We start from the raw sequence: 13,752 nt of genomic DNA, 5'->3' as shown, positions 1-13,752 counted from the left end.
AAAAGAACCTAAGGGCCATGTATGACCAAACCGGCTTAACTCTAGATGCTGGATCCTTCGGAGGTCCCAGTGGGGAGAAGCCCCAGGGAGAGTCGGGAGGGCTGGGGCGGTGGGACGGCGGATATGGGGACGCAGGCACTTTAAGAATTTTCGGGCATGAGCTGTTGGCCAAAAGGCAGGGGAGTTACTTTAATATTTTAACAACCCCCAGCTGTCCTGGTGCGCTCCAATAATCACCAGTCTGCACCAGGGGCAGTATGTGTGCACCTTAACTGTGTCTTTCAGACATTGTGAGTTGTAAATAAAAGTTAAATAACAATCATGGTTAGGTAATAACTTAATTTTTAAATTTTAATATTTAAAATTTAAATATTAAAATTTTAAAATATTTAAATTATTAAGATTGTAAAATTTAAAATTTAAATATTAAAATATTAAATATTTTAATATTTACTGAATGTTCGCTATGCACCAGGCGCTGTGCTCAGCACTTACAGGCAGGATACGATTTCGTCTTCATAACAACCCAGTGAGATAGGCATTATTATTCCCATCTCCATTTTATACGTGAGAGATATGAGGCACAGAGACGGCAAGTCACCTGCTCAAGGACACACAGCTGGTAAGTGGTAGAGTCAAGGGATGAACCTAAGTTTGTTGGATTCAGAGCCTATGCTTTTAACCACTATGTAGTCAATGTATTGAAGTGGGAAGATGTTTATGACATATTACTGAATTTTAAAAATCAGGTAGGGAATTCCTTGGCAGTCCAGTGATTAGAATTCTGTGCTTCCACTGCAGGGGGCACAGGTTCCATCCCTGGCTGGGGAACAAAGATCCTGCAAGCTGAGCGGCACGGCCAAAAAAAGAAAAAAAAAGGTTACCTATGTTAGGTTCATATGATCCTATTATTGGGAAAAAAATATATATATATGAATCAAGATGCTATTTTAATAAGTCACTCCACATATTTTCTTTTCTCAGTAATTCTTCCCCACCTCCCATGAGCTCTTGCCATTAAGATTTGGCCTTGGAGCTGACGTTTTATTGCCTTGTGGTAAAGGAAGGATGAGTATTAACTAGAACAGGGTGAGTTTTCCCCCAGGCAAAATGACGTTTTCATTTTTGACAACGTCTGGAGACATTTTTGAGAACCACAGTTAGGGGGGGTGGTGGTGTTGCTACTGGTATCTCTGGTGGGTAGGAGTCAGGGATGCTGCTAAACACTCTACAGTGGACAGGACAGATCCTTCAACAAGGAGTTATGCGACCCACCTGTCACTGTGCCAAGATTGAGAAACCCTGACCTGATCTGCAGTAAATAAATCCTTGGCTTTGGGTTTTCAAATAGAATTTTTCAAGTCTAAAGCAAGGTGACAGTCTAACAGTAAACCAATTTAATTGGAAGAGCCCAGCTTTGCTAAGAGAGGAAAGAGCTTTCTCAGAACCCTTAAAAAGAGGTGTTTTCTGTCAAGAGACAGCATGGAGGACTGGAGCACAGAGTTTTCTCTAAAGCGTGCAGTAGAGAGGCCCAGACACAAAGGAACTCCCCATGACACGGGAAGATGAAAGTCCTTTTCTGAGGATGGCGAGAGTGTCAGGGGAACGAGGGCAAACGTTTGGAAACATGAGACCTGGCTGAGAGGCTGAGGAGATAGAGCCCAGGTAGATGTGAGGGACTCTAAGCCATACGACTCATCCTTCATTTCTCCAGGGGGAATCCAAGTCCTTCAGAGAAGCCCCAAGTTCAGCATGGCACTGGAGAGACCAGTGATTACAGTGGAAAAATTTAAATGGCGGAGTGAAAAAAAGAAAAGAAACAGCCCATGTGCCATGTGTCCAAAGGACACATTAAAAAAAAACCCCGGGCCTCCCTGGTGGCGCAGTGGTTGAGAGTCCGCCTGCCGATGCAGGGGATACGGGTTCGTGCCCCGGTCTGGGAGGATCCCATGTGCCGCGGAGCGGCTGGGCCCGTGAGCCATGGCCGCTGGGCCTGCGCTTCCGGAGCCTGTGCTCCGCAGCGGGAGAGGCCACAACAGTGAGAGGCCCGCATACCGCAAAAAAAAAAAAAAAAAAAAAAACCCAAAAACCCTGTATATATGTTCATAAGACAGAACATGATGCATACAACAAAATGAATGAATCTCAGAAATACTATGCTGAGTGAAAAAAGCCTTCCACAAAGGAACATGTACTACATGGTTCTGTGTACTTGAGATTCTAGAACAGGAATATCTAATCCATGGCGGGAAAAGAATTCAGAAGAGTGGGTGCCTCTGGGGCCTGGGGCTGGGAATTGACTGGGGAGGGACATGAGGGAACTTTCTGGGGTGATGGTAATGTTCTATATCTTGATAGGAATTTGGGTTACATAGGTGTGCACGACTGGCAAAACTCAGTGAGCACATTCAAGATCTACACCTTTCAGGGTGTGGTAGCCAGTCTCCCAGATGGCCCCACTGATTCTTGTCTCCTGGTATTCAGAGCCTTGCATCATCCTCTCCAATACTGGATGGACTTTATATTAGTTAGCTGGGGCTGCCATAACAAAACACCACAGGAGGTCTTAACAAAAGAAATTCATTTTCTCACAGTTCTGGAGGCTGGAAGTCCAAGATCAAGGTGTGGGCAGGGTTAGGCCTCTCTCCTTGGCTTGCAGACGGCCACCTTCCTGCTGTGTCCTCACATGCCCTTTTCTCTGTGCACGTGCATCCCTGGCGTCTCTCTCTCTCTTCTTACAAGGACACCAGCCCTTGGATTAGGGCCCACCCAATCATCTCATTTGAACTCACTCATCTATTTCAATACACTATCTCCAAATATGGTCACATTCTGCAATATTCGGATTGAGGCCTCAGCATATGAATTTTGGGGGAATGCAATTCAGTCCGTAACAAAGCTTCTCTATGTAACCAAGGATATTGCAGAAATGACACAGTTTGATTCCTGAGGTTAGATCATAAAAGACATTGCAGCTTCTGCCTCACTCGCTAGGACCACTTGTCTGGAGGAGCTGGCAGCTTGAGGATGCTCAAGCAACGTATGGAGAGGTGCACTTAGTGAAGAACTGAGGCCTCTTACCAAAAGCCATGGGAGTGACCCATCCTGGAGGTGGGTCCTCCAGCCCCAGACAAGCCCCCAGAGGACCACAGCCCAGCCACCACCATTACTGCCACCTCATGGACAAGCCTGAGCAAGAATCCCCCAGCTAAGCCATTCCCAACTTCCTGCCTCAGAGAAGCTATGAGATAATAAATGTTTACTGTTGTTTTAGGCCATTACATCCTGCAGTAATTTGTTATGCAACAATAAGTAGCAAATACAGGTTTGGGCACCAGGAGTGGTGCAAAATTTAACAAAAACCCTACAATGTGGAGTGGTTTGGGATGGAACAGTGGCCAGAAGCTGGAGGACTTTGGCCAAGAGTCTTTGAGAAAGCCTGAATAGTCTTAGTAGAAGCCCGATGGCCTTTGAGGAGGCCGTGAGGGAAGGGTTCCAGGAAAGTGAGGAAAATGTTACTGGGGTTAAGGGATCCTTGTCAGGTGGTGGCAGAAGGTTTCCTAACACGTTGCCTGTGGTCATGAGGAAGGTAGAAAATGTTTGTGATGAGGCTGAGTGGTCAAGCTAAAGAGAGTCCCAGACAGAGTCTTGGAAGGTGCTGCCTGGTTACTTCTTACTACTTATAGTGAAATGTGAGGGGGAGAGACAGTTAAAGGAAGGGCTGTTAAATCAGGGCAATGTTCTGGGCTTGAAAATTCCCTGCCTCTCCAGGTGGCAAATGAAATGTAAGAAACAGGTTCTGGGCAAAGATCAAATCAAGGGCGCTCTCAAGAAAACACAGTCCAGAGAAGAAGCTGAGGGTGTGGTTGTAAAATCCTTTGTTAAGAATACAGATCCAGGGCAGTGTCCAAGAGAACCCTTCGGTCAAAGAACTCGGCTTCTAAGAAGCTTCGGTCCTTTGTCAGTCTTTGCAGAAGCCCATGGTGGAAGGGCTTGTGACAAAAAAGTCTGTGGGCGTGGTTTTTGCCTGATAGGATGAACCCCAATAAGAAGCACTGCCAACTCAGACTGACGGAGACCCACAAAAGTCAAAGAAGCGTCTGGACAACCAAGCTTCTACAGGCAGGAAGCAGGCTATAAAACTATGCAGCCACATCCATGGGACACCTTTCATAGGAAAGGGAGGACGACTCAGAAGGCGGAACTCACGGACCAGGGGCAGAGCCAAGAGCCCTGGAAAGTCATTTCTGGGCAAGAGTTGGACTGAAGCCCAGTCAAGGAACTGCCGATATTTTCCCAGCTGGACTTCAGAACTGCTTTGGGCCAGGGACTCCTGTGTGTTTCCTGTTTTTCTTCTTTTGGAACAAGAGGAGTGTATGTAGCAGTGATGCTATGTCTGTCCCACCAATATGTGCTGGGTGTGTGAGGGACAGACCCTTTGTTCAGAGGTCTTCAGATTTCTGGAAGTAGTACTTGATGAGCTGAACATAAGGTACTACACCCATGAGCCCCATCTGTACCTGGACTTGATTTAGACGAGATTCTGGAATTTGAGCCGATGCTGTTACTGGGGTGAGATTTTGGGGGGCCTCGGGAGAGAGGAGGAGGAGTGTGAATCATTGAGGACCCGAGGGCAGGCTGTGGTAGCCGGCCTCCAAGATGACTGCTGATAATCCCCGCCTCCTGGTCTTCAGGCCCGTGTGTAGTCTTCTCCCACACTGGAGGGTGACGCCCTGGGTAACCATCAGGATATTGCAACAATGACAGAGCATGACTTCTGAGGCTTAGTCACAAGAGGTGTTGCCATTTCCATCTTGTCCTCCAGGATCACTTGCTCAGGAGGAGCAGCTGCCGTGTCATGAGAACGCTCGAGCCACTCTCTGGGGAGGCCCATGTGGTGAGGAACCGGGGCCTCCTGCTGACACCCATGTGAGCAGCCGTGTTCGAAGTGGATCCTCTGGCCCAGGTCAAGCCTTCAGATGACTGCAGCCTTACGAGGGACCCTGAGCCACAGCCGTCCTGCTAAGCTGCTGCCAAATTCCTGACCCCACAGAAACCGTATAGATGATAACACATGTTTGATTTTGCTTTAGGCTACTACGTTTGGGGAGAATTCGTTATGCAATCATGATAACTAATACACATTCTGTGTTCATTTTACATGAAGGAGACAAAAAATGTTGAGTTCTAGTTAATGGTATATGTGCTAAAACATTTAGGGGGAGGACTACAGATGTGTGCTATTTATTTTGAAATGCATCCAAAAAATAAGATGGATTAATGCAGGACAAGAAGGATGGGTAGACAGAAATGTAATAAAGAGTACAGCAAAGTGTTAGCGGTACAATTAGGAGGAGAGGTGTCTCTGTAAAATTCTTTTTGCTTTGCTGTAGGTTTGAACGTTTTCACATTAAAATGCTGGGGTGGGGGCTTCCCTGGTGGCGCAGTGGTTGAGAGTCTGCCTGCCAATGCAGGGGACACAGGTTCGAACCCTGGTCTGGGAAGATCCCACATGCCACGGAGCAGCTGGACCCGTGAGCCACAACTACTGAGCCTGCGCGGCTGGAACTTGTGCTCCACAACAAGAGAGGCCGCGATGGTTAGAGGCCCGCGCACCGCGATGAAGAGTGGCCCCTGCTCGCCGCAGCTGGAGAAAGCCCTCGCACAGAAGTGAAGACCCAACACAGCCATAAATAAAGAAATAAATAAAATTAAATTAAAAAAAAATGCTGGGGGGAAATGGCTGAGTAATTTCTTAACTTGGGTGGTTGGTACATGAGCGTTCCTTAGATGATGATGATGATGATGTAAACTGCAGAGATACCTTTCATTTGCTCCTTAGTCTGTTTATTTCAGAATAATAACTATTATTTGAATGGCTGAGGGAAGTGACTAGGTGAGTGGTCCTGAGTGAGACCAGGGAAGGGTGTGGAGGCATCGAGAGACCTGGGGACTCAGAGGGGTCTGGGGCTGGGACACAGAAAACAGAGAATGGGACCTTCACACCAGTGGCCACAGAAGAAACCTGGGAATCATGCCAGGGACTAAGTCGACCCAGCTACTCTGCCAGTAAGCCTGGCAAGGCCAAGAGGATGGTGACAGACAGGAAGTCTCCTCCCCAAATGCCATGAGGCCTTCTGGGGGGGAGGGGGGGAGAAGGAAACCCTGATGGCTGTGTGTCCCCAAAGTGACCAGGCTGTGAGTGACAGTCACTGAGATAACCAGCCTTAAATTTGACTGAAAAGCGTTATTTTAGATTAGATTGAATACATAACCTCTGGAGAAGTAATTTTCTCCATAAGCCTCAGTCTCCTCTTACCTGTAAAATGGTAATAAAATATTTAAAAACCTCCTAAGGCAAGAGGGGTTTCAGTTACCAATATGTCTGTACATCTGAGTTGAAGTATATAAATTTAGATTCTGATACAAATTCATATATATTCATATATATGTACAAACACACACACACACACACACACACACACACACACTCACCACAGAGGTACTGACGTGTGCAGATGGGCAGAGCACAGTCTTGGAGGAGTTTGTACCAAAAAGTCAACAGGGAGAATTCTGGTGATAAGGGTGACAGCTTATCTTTTACTGTTTTCTAACTTTCTGCTTATCCCAATTTTTTCACATTTGATTATGTTCTACTTCAGAACCAGAGAACATAAGCAAAAGCCAGAGAAAGACAAATATCATACCATATTGCTTATATGTGGAATCTAAAAAAAGGTACAAATGAACTTATCTACAAAACAGAGATAGAGTTACAGATGTAGAAAATAAACTTATGGTTACCGGGAATAAGAGGGGGGAGGGATAAATTGGAAGAGAGGGATTGACATACACAATACTATACATAAAAGAGATAACTCAGAAGGACCTACTGGATAGCACAGGGAACTCTCCTCAATACTCTGTAATGGTCTATATGGGAAAAGAATCTAAAAAAGAGTGGATACATGTATATGTTGAACAAATTCAGTGTGCTGCATACCTGAAACTAACACAACACTGTAAATCAACTGCACCTCAATAAAAATTTTTTAAAAAGGGGAAAGCAGAAACTGAGACCCATCCTCCAAGCAAAAGCCCCTCCCCTAAGCCGCCAAGGAAGCACCCATGTGTACCTTGCCTGATGATGGGAACGCTGTGGGCGGCTCTGTCCACCTTGAAGGAGAACATCTTCTTGCTGGCACTCACGGGCTGCCTGTGGGAGGCTGGTGGGACCATGGGGGGCTCGGGGGACCCCTGCGACCAGCTCCTCTGCACTGGCGCTGTCCAGATGCCCGGGTAGAAGGGGGTCTGTGGTGGTGAGGGTGACTGGTTCAGTTGCTGGGTGGCCCAAGGTGGCTGTGGCCTTGGCCAAGGTGCTGGGCCCCTCACCCATGGGAAGGAGACCTGCAGGGGCAGACAAGAGGGTCAGGGGAGGTTACGAGCAGCTGGGGTGGTCTTCACCTTTCTGTCCCGGAGACATAATTGCTGCCCTAGATTTCGGCGTATAAGTCACTTCTCCCAAGAATCCCTCCCACACTCTCCCCAAATTTGGGATGGTGGTCCCCACCATGGGTCACCTTGCACACTATCACACCACCATTTATTGGGTGCAGCCTTCGTGCCAGGCACCCAGTCAAGAGATTCACATGCATTACCTCATTTAATACCCCTGATGCTCTGTGATGAGCCCGAGGCTGAGCAAGACCTAGTGACTTTCCCAGGACCACAGATTTGGCAGTGAGCGTCTGAGCTGGTACAACGCCACCTCTGAGCTCTGAGAAACTGACAGCTTTTTGTCTACCTTGCTCAGCACCGTATCCTCAGCTCCTAGAATAAACCCTTGGCACATACACAGTAGGTCCTTAAATACTGGTTGAAAGAATGAATGAACACATCTCCGAGATTCAAGCCCAGCTCTCCAGGACACACACATCCACACTGTGTGTCTCCCTGGCACTCCCATTCCACCTGTTCCCCGAGGCCGAGAGCTCTGGGGTGGCAGGCACCCCAACTGGCTCGAAACCCAGCTGGCTCATTAGCCTGTGATCCTCAACATCTGCCACATCTGATTCTTGCCAGACGCTCCATAAATATCTATCGAGGGAACCTTTTTTCATCTGACCCGGCGGAAGATGTCTGTAGCTACTTTCATTAGAGAGCACATCAAAATCCATCTACACCGGGAGAAGCAAATGCTGAGAGGTGCTGACACCTGGCTTTTTCTTGGTTAATGCTGTTGTGGCCATCCCTCCCCGAGCCTAGTGGTTAAACCGTCACATCGTGAATGCTACCATTTACTGTAATTACTCACCGATTTCTCGCGATAGCCCTGAAGGGGAGGAGCTCTCCTTATTCCTAGCTTACAAATGAGGCTTGGAGAGGTTAAGGAGTTCACCAAGCTCAGGTGGTGGTGGAGAGGGTGGTGGGACTGGGGTTCTGGAAAGCTCTTTCCCTCTCTGTCTCTCTCTCCCTTCTCTGCCCCAACCCCACCCCCAGTCGCTTGGCAGAAAAAAACACACTTTTCAAGGAAGAAGCTAAGTTCAAAGGTTTGCCGCCTGTGGCGGTCACGTTTCTCTTTCTGCAGACTGCAGACACAGAATGAGAAACAGGACAGAATGCTTCCGAAATAGGAGCACTGGCAGACAGAACTTCCTATAGCTCCAGCTGGATTGTATTCAAGAGGAAGGTTCTCCACTCACTCAGGTTCCCAAACCAGTCTTTTAGCTACAGTCTTTCCCAGCCAAGTCAAGAATCCGGTGAATTCCCCTGAAGACTTTTTTGGAGTCAGGGAGAACACTGTTCGGGAAAATCAAACTCCAATTGCCTGGCGACACCTGGCCCAGCATTTATGATGACACTGGCCCCGTTGAAACCTGTCTCAGGAACGGACTTGGCAGTGTTCCAGAACTCTGTTACCTTATATGAAGATTCGAATTTCTCTCCACTGTGGGCACCTCGGTCTCCACCTAAGCTTTCTTCCTTTCTCTCCTTTCAGAAGCTGAGGTGTCCTGCTCCTGCCTTGCACTCACTTCTCCATCCATCCTATCCCTTCCCGTCCTCTCCTCTGGGGCTGTCTTGCCTCAATCATTCCTACAACCTTTCCTCATCGATTTAATAAAGATTTATCGAATGAAAGGGCTGAAGGTGGGAAGGGGGAAATTTGAATATGTTTTACCCCCGCCTGATAGAAAACAAATCGAGAGACCACGGGTAGTGTGGAGGAATTCCCTTTTGTGCTGGGATGCTCAGGTAGATGTGCCTCACTGCCCACTAACTGCCAGGGTGCTAAAGGGAGTGCTCATATCTCATGCCTCAAGTGGTTCACTGCCGTAGTGGACAGGCCGCAACCCACCTGGCTCTTCTGGAAATTCCAGGAATCTCCCTCCCAATCTGTCGGCCCATTGCTGTGGGTGGGGCTAAGCAATCAACCAATCACACTCCCTGGACATACTGATTGGTTCAGTGGTGGGGCAAGTGATCCAATCAGAGCCAAGGAGACCCGAGAAGACTTGGCTGGACACCAGGATCTGGAGTGACCTGGTGGGACTTCAGAATGCAGCCAGCATGAGGGAGTGGAGCCCAGACATGGAGAGAGGGAAGCTGTTTATTTATTTTTCAGATTGTGGTAAATAACCTGCAACATAAAATTTATCATCTTAGCCATTTTAAAGTATACAGTTCAGTGGTGTTATGTATAGTCACATTTCTGTGAGATGGATCTCCAGAACTTTTTCGTCTTGCAAAACGTAAACTCTATTAACCATTAGACAACAACTCCCCATTCCCTCCGCCACCCAGCCCGTGGTGACCAACATTCTGTCTCTATGAACTGGACTACTCTAAGTACCAAGTACCTCAAATAAGTGAAATCACATGGTACTTGTCTTTTTGTGACTGGCGTATTTCACTTAGCATAATGCCCTCAAGGTTCATCCATGTTGTAACATGTCAGAATTTCCTTCTTTTATTTTATTATTTTTTTGTGTGTGTGGTAGGCGGGCCTCTCACTGCTGTGGCCTCTCCCGTTGTGGAGCACAGGCTCCAGACGCGCAGGCTCAGCGGCCATGGCTCACGGGCCCGGCCGCTCCGCGGCATGCGGGATCCTCCCGGACTGGGGCATGAACCCGTGTCCCCTGCATCGGCAGGCGGACTCTCAACCACTGCGCCACCAGGGAAGCCCTTCCTTCATTTTTAAGGCTAAATAATATTCCACCATACAGTTTAGAGTGTATTTTGTTTATCCATTAAGCGTCATGGGCACTTGGGTGGTTTCTACCTCATGGCTATTATAACTATGCTGCTGTGAACATGGTGGGGAAAATAAGGAAGCTGGTTTTGAGCACTGGCTGGGGTGCTACCCTGAAGTGCTCCATCCCTGAGGCTGGCTAGAGCTGGTTTCTGTTGCTTGCAGCACACAGAGCCCGAACGATAGGGCCCCTAGTGGGAAGGAGCCAAAGATGTATAAACGCAGCAGAGACTCCAAGCTCTTCGGGTTTAAAAATTTAAAAATAAAGGGTTTTTTTTTTTTTTCCTCTGAAGCATGTTGGTTGAGGGTAGCTTTAGTTGGATGGTTAAAGTTGGTTTTCTCTAGTTTCCCGGCTTGCTTTATCAAAGGGAAGGTCAAGGTTTTCTCAGAAATTGCTGCTGGCAACTACAACGATACAGGCAGGGAGAAAAGCAAACATAAGAAGAAGACTCACATTAAAAGCTAGCTCTGGGCTGTACAGGAAGCATGGGGTCAAGGTCAGTTATCAACAAGTTTGTTTTTATTATTTATTTATTTTAGATTTAATTCTATTTATTTTTGTCTGTGTTGGGTTTTCGTTGCTACGTGCAGGCTTTCTTTAGTTGCGGCGAGCGGGGGGCTACTCTTGTTGTGGGGCGCAGGCTTCTCCTTGTGGTGGCTTCTCTTGTTTGGGAGTGTGGGCTCTAGGCACATGGGCTGCAGTAGCTGGGGCACATGGGCTCAGCAGTTGTGTCATGTGGGCTCTAGAGCGCAGGCTCAGTAGTTGTGGCGCATGGGCTTAGTTCCTCCACGACATATGGGATCTTCCCAGACCAGGGCTCGAACCTGTGTCCCCTGCACTGGCAGGTGGATTCTTATCCACTGTGTCACCAGGGAAGTCTTCAAGTCTGTTTTTAGAAACTTTAGTTTAAAAATACACGCTAATGCCTTTTCTCTTTCTTTGTGTCTGTTCTCTGACCATATGGTATGTTGCCATGGTTGGGTTTTTTGTTTTGTTTTTGAGGTAGCATATGTGATAGTCCTGATTTCTTTTCCATACTACCTTTAAAATAGCAGGTTGGGGCTTCCCTGGTGGTGCAGTGGTTGAGAGTCCACCTGCCGATGTAGGGAACACGGGTTCGTGCCCCGGTCCGGGAAGATCCCACATGCCACAGAGCGGCTAGGCCCGTGAGACATGGCCGCTGAACCTGCGCGTCTGGAGCCTGTGTTCCGCAACGGGAGAGGCCACAACAGTGAGAGGCCCGTGTACCGAAAAAAAAAAAAAAAGCAGGTTGTCAACCACCTGGATTAACCACGACCACATCCACGGCTGAATTTATATTAGCTTTAATAAACACAGGTCAATGATTTACTCAAGAATTCACTATCCATTTTTTTTCAAATTATCTACTTGTTCTTTGTGTTATTTCTCCAATATCTGCTTCTAACCCTGTAAAGAGTATAAGTTGAACGGGAAACACTAAAAAAAATTCGAAGTAGTTTGCACATCGAGTGCCTACAGTACACATGAATTCTGCCAGGAAGCCCTGGAGCCTGCAGAGAAGGTGGAAACTTAGACCTTGCCCTTGGAGAGCTTGTTATGTGCTCTGCCATTTGTAAGTAATTGTGGACAATACAACGGCTATGAGCCACTGTGTAGAGAAGCCACAGATGTGCCACAGACTGTGCTGGGCACTTAATGCATGTGGTCTCATCTGATCTCCAGAATAACCTTGCAGGAGGCATTTTACCCCTCAGTGTGTGGATTAAGAAACTGAAGCTCAGAGAGGTTAAATGACTTGCCCAACGTCTCACACCCAGGAGGTGGTGACACAATTTGACTCCAATACCTGTGCTCTTAGGACTTCTAGGTTACTCGAAGTCATGATTTATTACCTGCTTTCCATACTCACAAACGGATCTTAGATGATTGGTTAGTGAATGATAGGATATTTTCCAAGTTAAAAAAAGGAAATGAACATTAGATGGTGTGAAAAAACACAAGACATCGCATGGGCTACTTAGAAATGGGATTTTCTAGGAACACTGACAACTGTCTTATGGAAGTGTTATTCTTTCTGGTACATGCCACGCCCTGGAAGCAGCTCAGAGGACCCCAGCCTCCATCCGGGAAGACCTGCGGTATGTTCACTGCTGTACCAGAGGAGTGCTGGGGCCAGCTGGTACCCGCCCACGAGAACTGATTGTTAAATGTCCAGGAATTTTGCCAACTGCTTGATGAACACAGCCATTAATAAGAATTAACTTACATAAATTTACAATTAAATTATATCAGAAACAATTGGTATATAAACTTAAAAGTCACCCCTTCCTAATTATTTTACTCTATTTTATTATTACCTATGCTCTTGAGGTTATTTCACTCTACTATATGTTTCTGTTGGAAATGTTACATAGTAATGTGTTACCACACCTCTCTTTCCTTCTCTGTATTCAGGGATGTGTCATTGGGAGCTGGAAATTGACCGTGGAGTGCGTATTACACCATAGAAATCAGGAAATGTTATAAATGAGGGCTTGGTTTTTAAAAAGTTTTATAAATAGGTTTAATAATGGTGGTTCATGTAGAGCTTGATTTTGTTTGTTTGTTTGTTTTGTTGATTGCCTAGACTTAAGACGGTAATGGAGAAAATGTTAACAATGCAGATTATACAAAAGCACATTGTGTCTTAGCCGTTATGTTATGAATAGAGCAAAAAATTGGGGAAACGTTCTTCCAGTATTTAAAAATTATTATCTGATGCAGCAACAAAGTCACTCATGTCACTGATGAACATGTGAAGTTCTAACGTCTTTCTTTTTTCACTTGTATTATTCATAAATCCAAAATATCCAAAAATACCCACGAGTGCTCAGGTTGGGAACTCTCTCATTCGTCAACTGCAATGAGAAATTGGCTATGGATACAAGAGTTCACCTAAAGTCAATGAAAGCATTCTGTGAGACTCAGCTGGCTATACAGAATTTACGAGAAAGAGTACTGTATATTTTGTTACATGGATAGACTGTGCTACACATTCTTTATATCAGTAAACCTTATGCTATGCATCCATGTACTTTACTTTTTCCAGAGAGCTGGTCATTAAATATTTACCAGCCAATTGCTGGCTGTGCTGGCACCCAGCAGAGTGCCTGCTACTCATGGTAGGTGTTCGCTGACTGAGCTGAACAGTTGGCAAATGGAGTGTAAATAAAAAGCAGTTTGATTCTGGGGCTGGGATGGGGAAAACACATGCTAAGCCTGGTGCATCTTGTAACAGCAGAGAGTAAGCAAGTGCCCAAAACGAAAAGGTGGGGAGATGCTCAAGGACACAGCAAGCAATCTGAAAGAGCTCCCAGTGGCCAAGGCTGGAAGAATTTGAGCGAAGAAATATTTAATGAGTATTGGATTATAATTCAAAGTGTAAAATCAGTATACATGGATCCATACTGACATAGATACATTAGTGAGTAAATACATAAAGGAGGGAGAAGAGACCGGCTTCCTTACAGAAGAATTTAAC

At 46.4% G+C, this 13,752-nt stretch overlaps 1 protein-coding gene and 1 pseudogene across 2 annotated transcripts in view; one reads left to right on the top strand and one right to left on the bottom strand.

Annotated features, from left to right (window-relative positions):
- The window catches only part of LOC309808830 (forkhead-associated domain-containing protein 1-like), a gene marked incomplete at both ends in the record, with an annotated part of 1,104,685 nt that overhangs the window by 515,487 nt on the left and 575,446 nt on the right, over positions 1-13,752 (top strand). The window lies entirely within an intron of this gene.
- Positions 1-13,752, bottom strand: part of LOC309808004 (forkhead-associated domain-containing protein 1-like) — an 87,410-nt pseudogene that overhangs the window by 44,348 nt on the left and 29,310 nt on the right. Inside the window, exon 3 of the transcript in view lies at positions 7,137-7,407. The product of the transcript in view is annotated as a forkhead-associated domain-containing protein 1-like (transcript). The remainder of the gene's footprint in view (positions 1-7,136; positions 7,408-13,752) is intronic.

The sequence above is a fragment of the Mesoplodon mirus genome (genome assembly GCF_964341445.2).
Source record: "Mesoplodon mirus genome assembly, chromosome: 7".
NCBI lineage: Eukaryota > Metazoa > Chordata > Mammalia > Artiodactyla > Ziphiidae > Mesoplodon > Mesoplodon mirus.
This window is presented reverse-complemented; position numbering and strand designations above follow the sequence as displayed.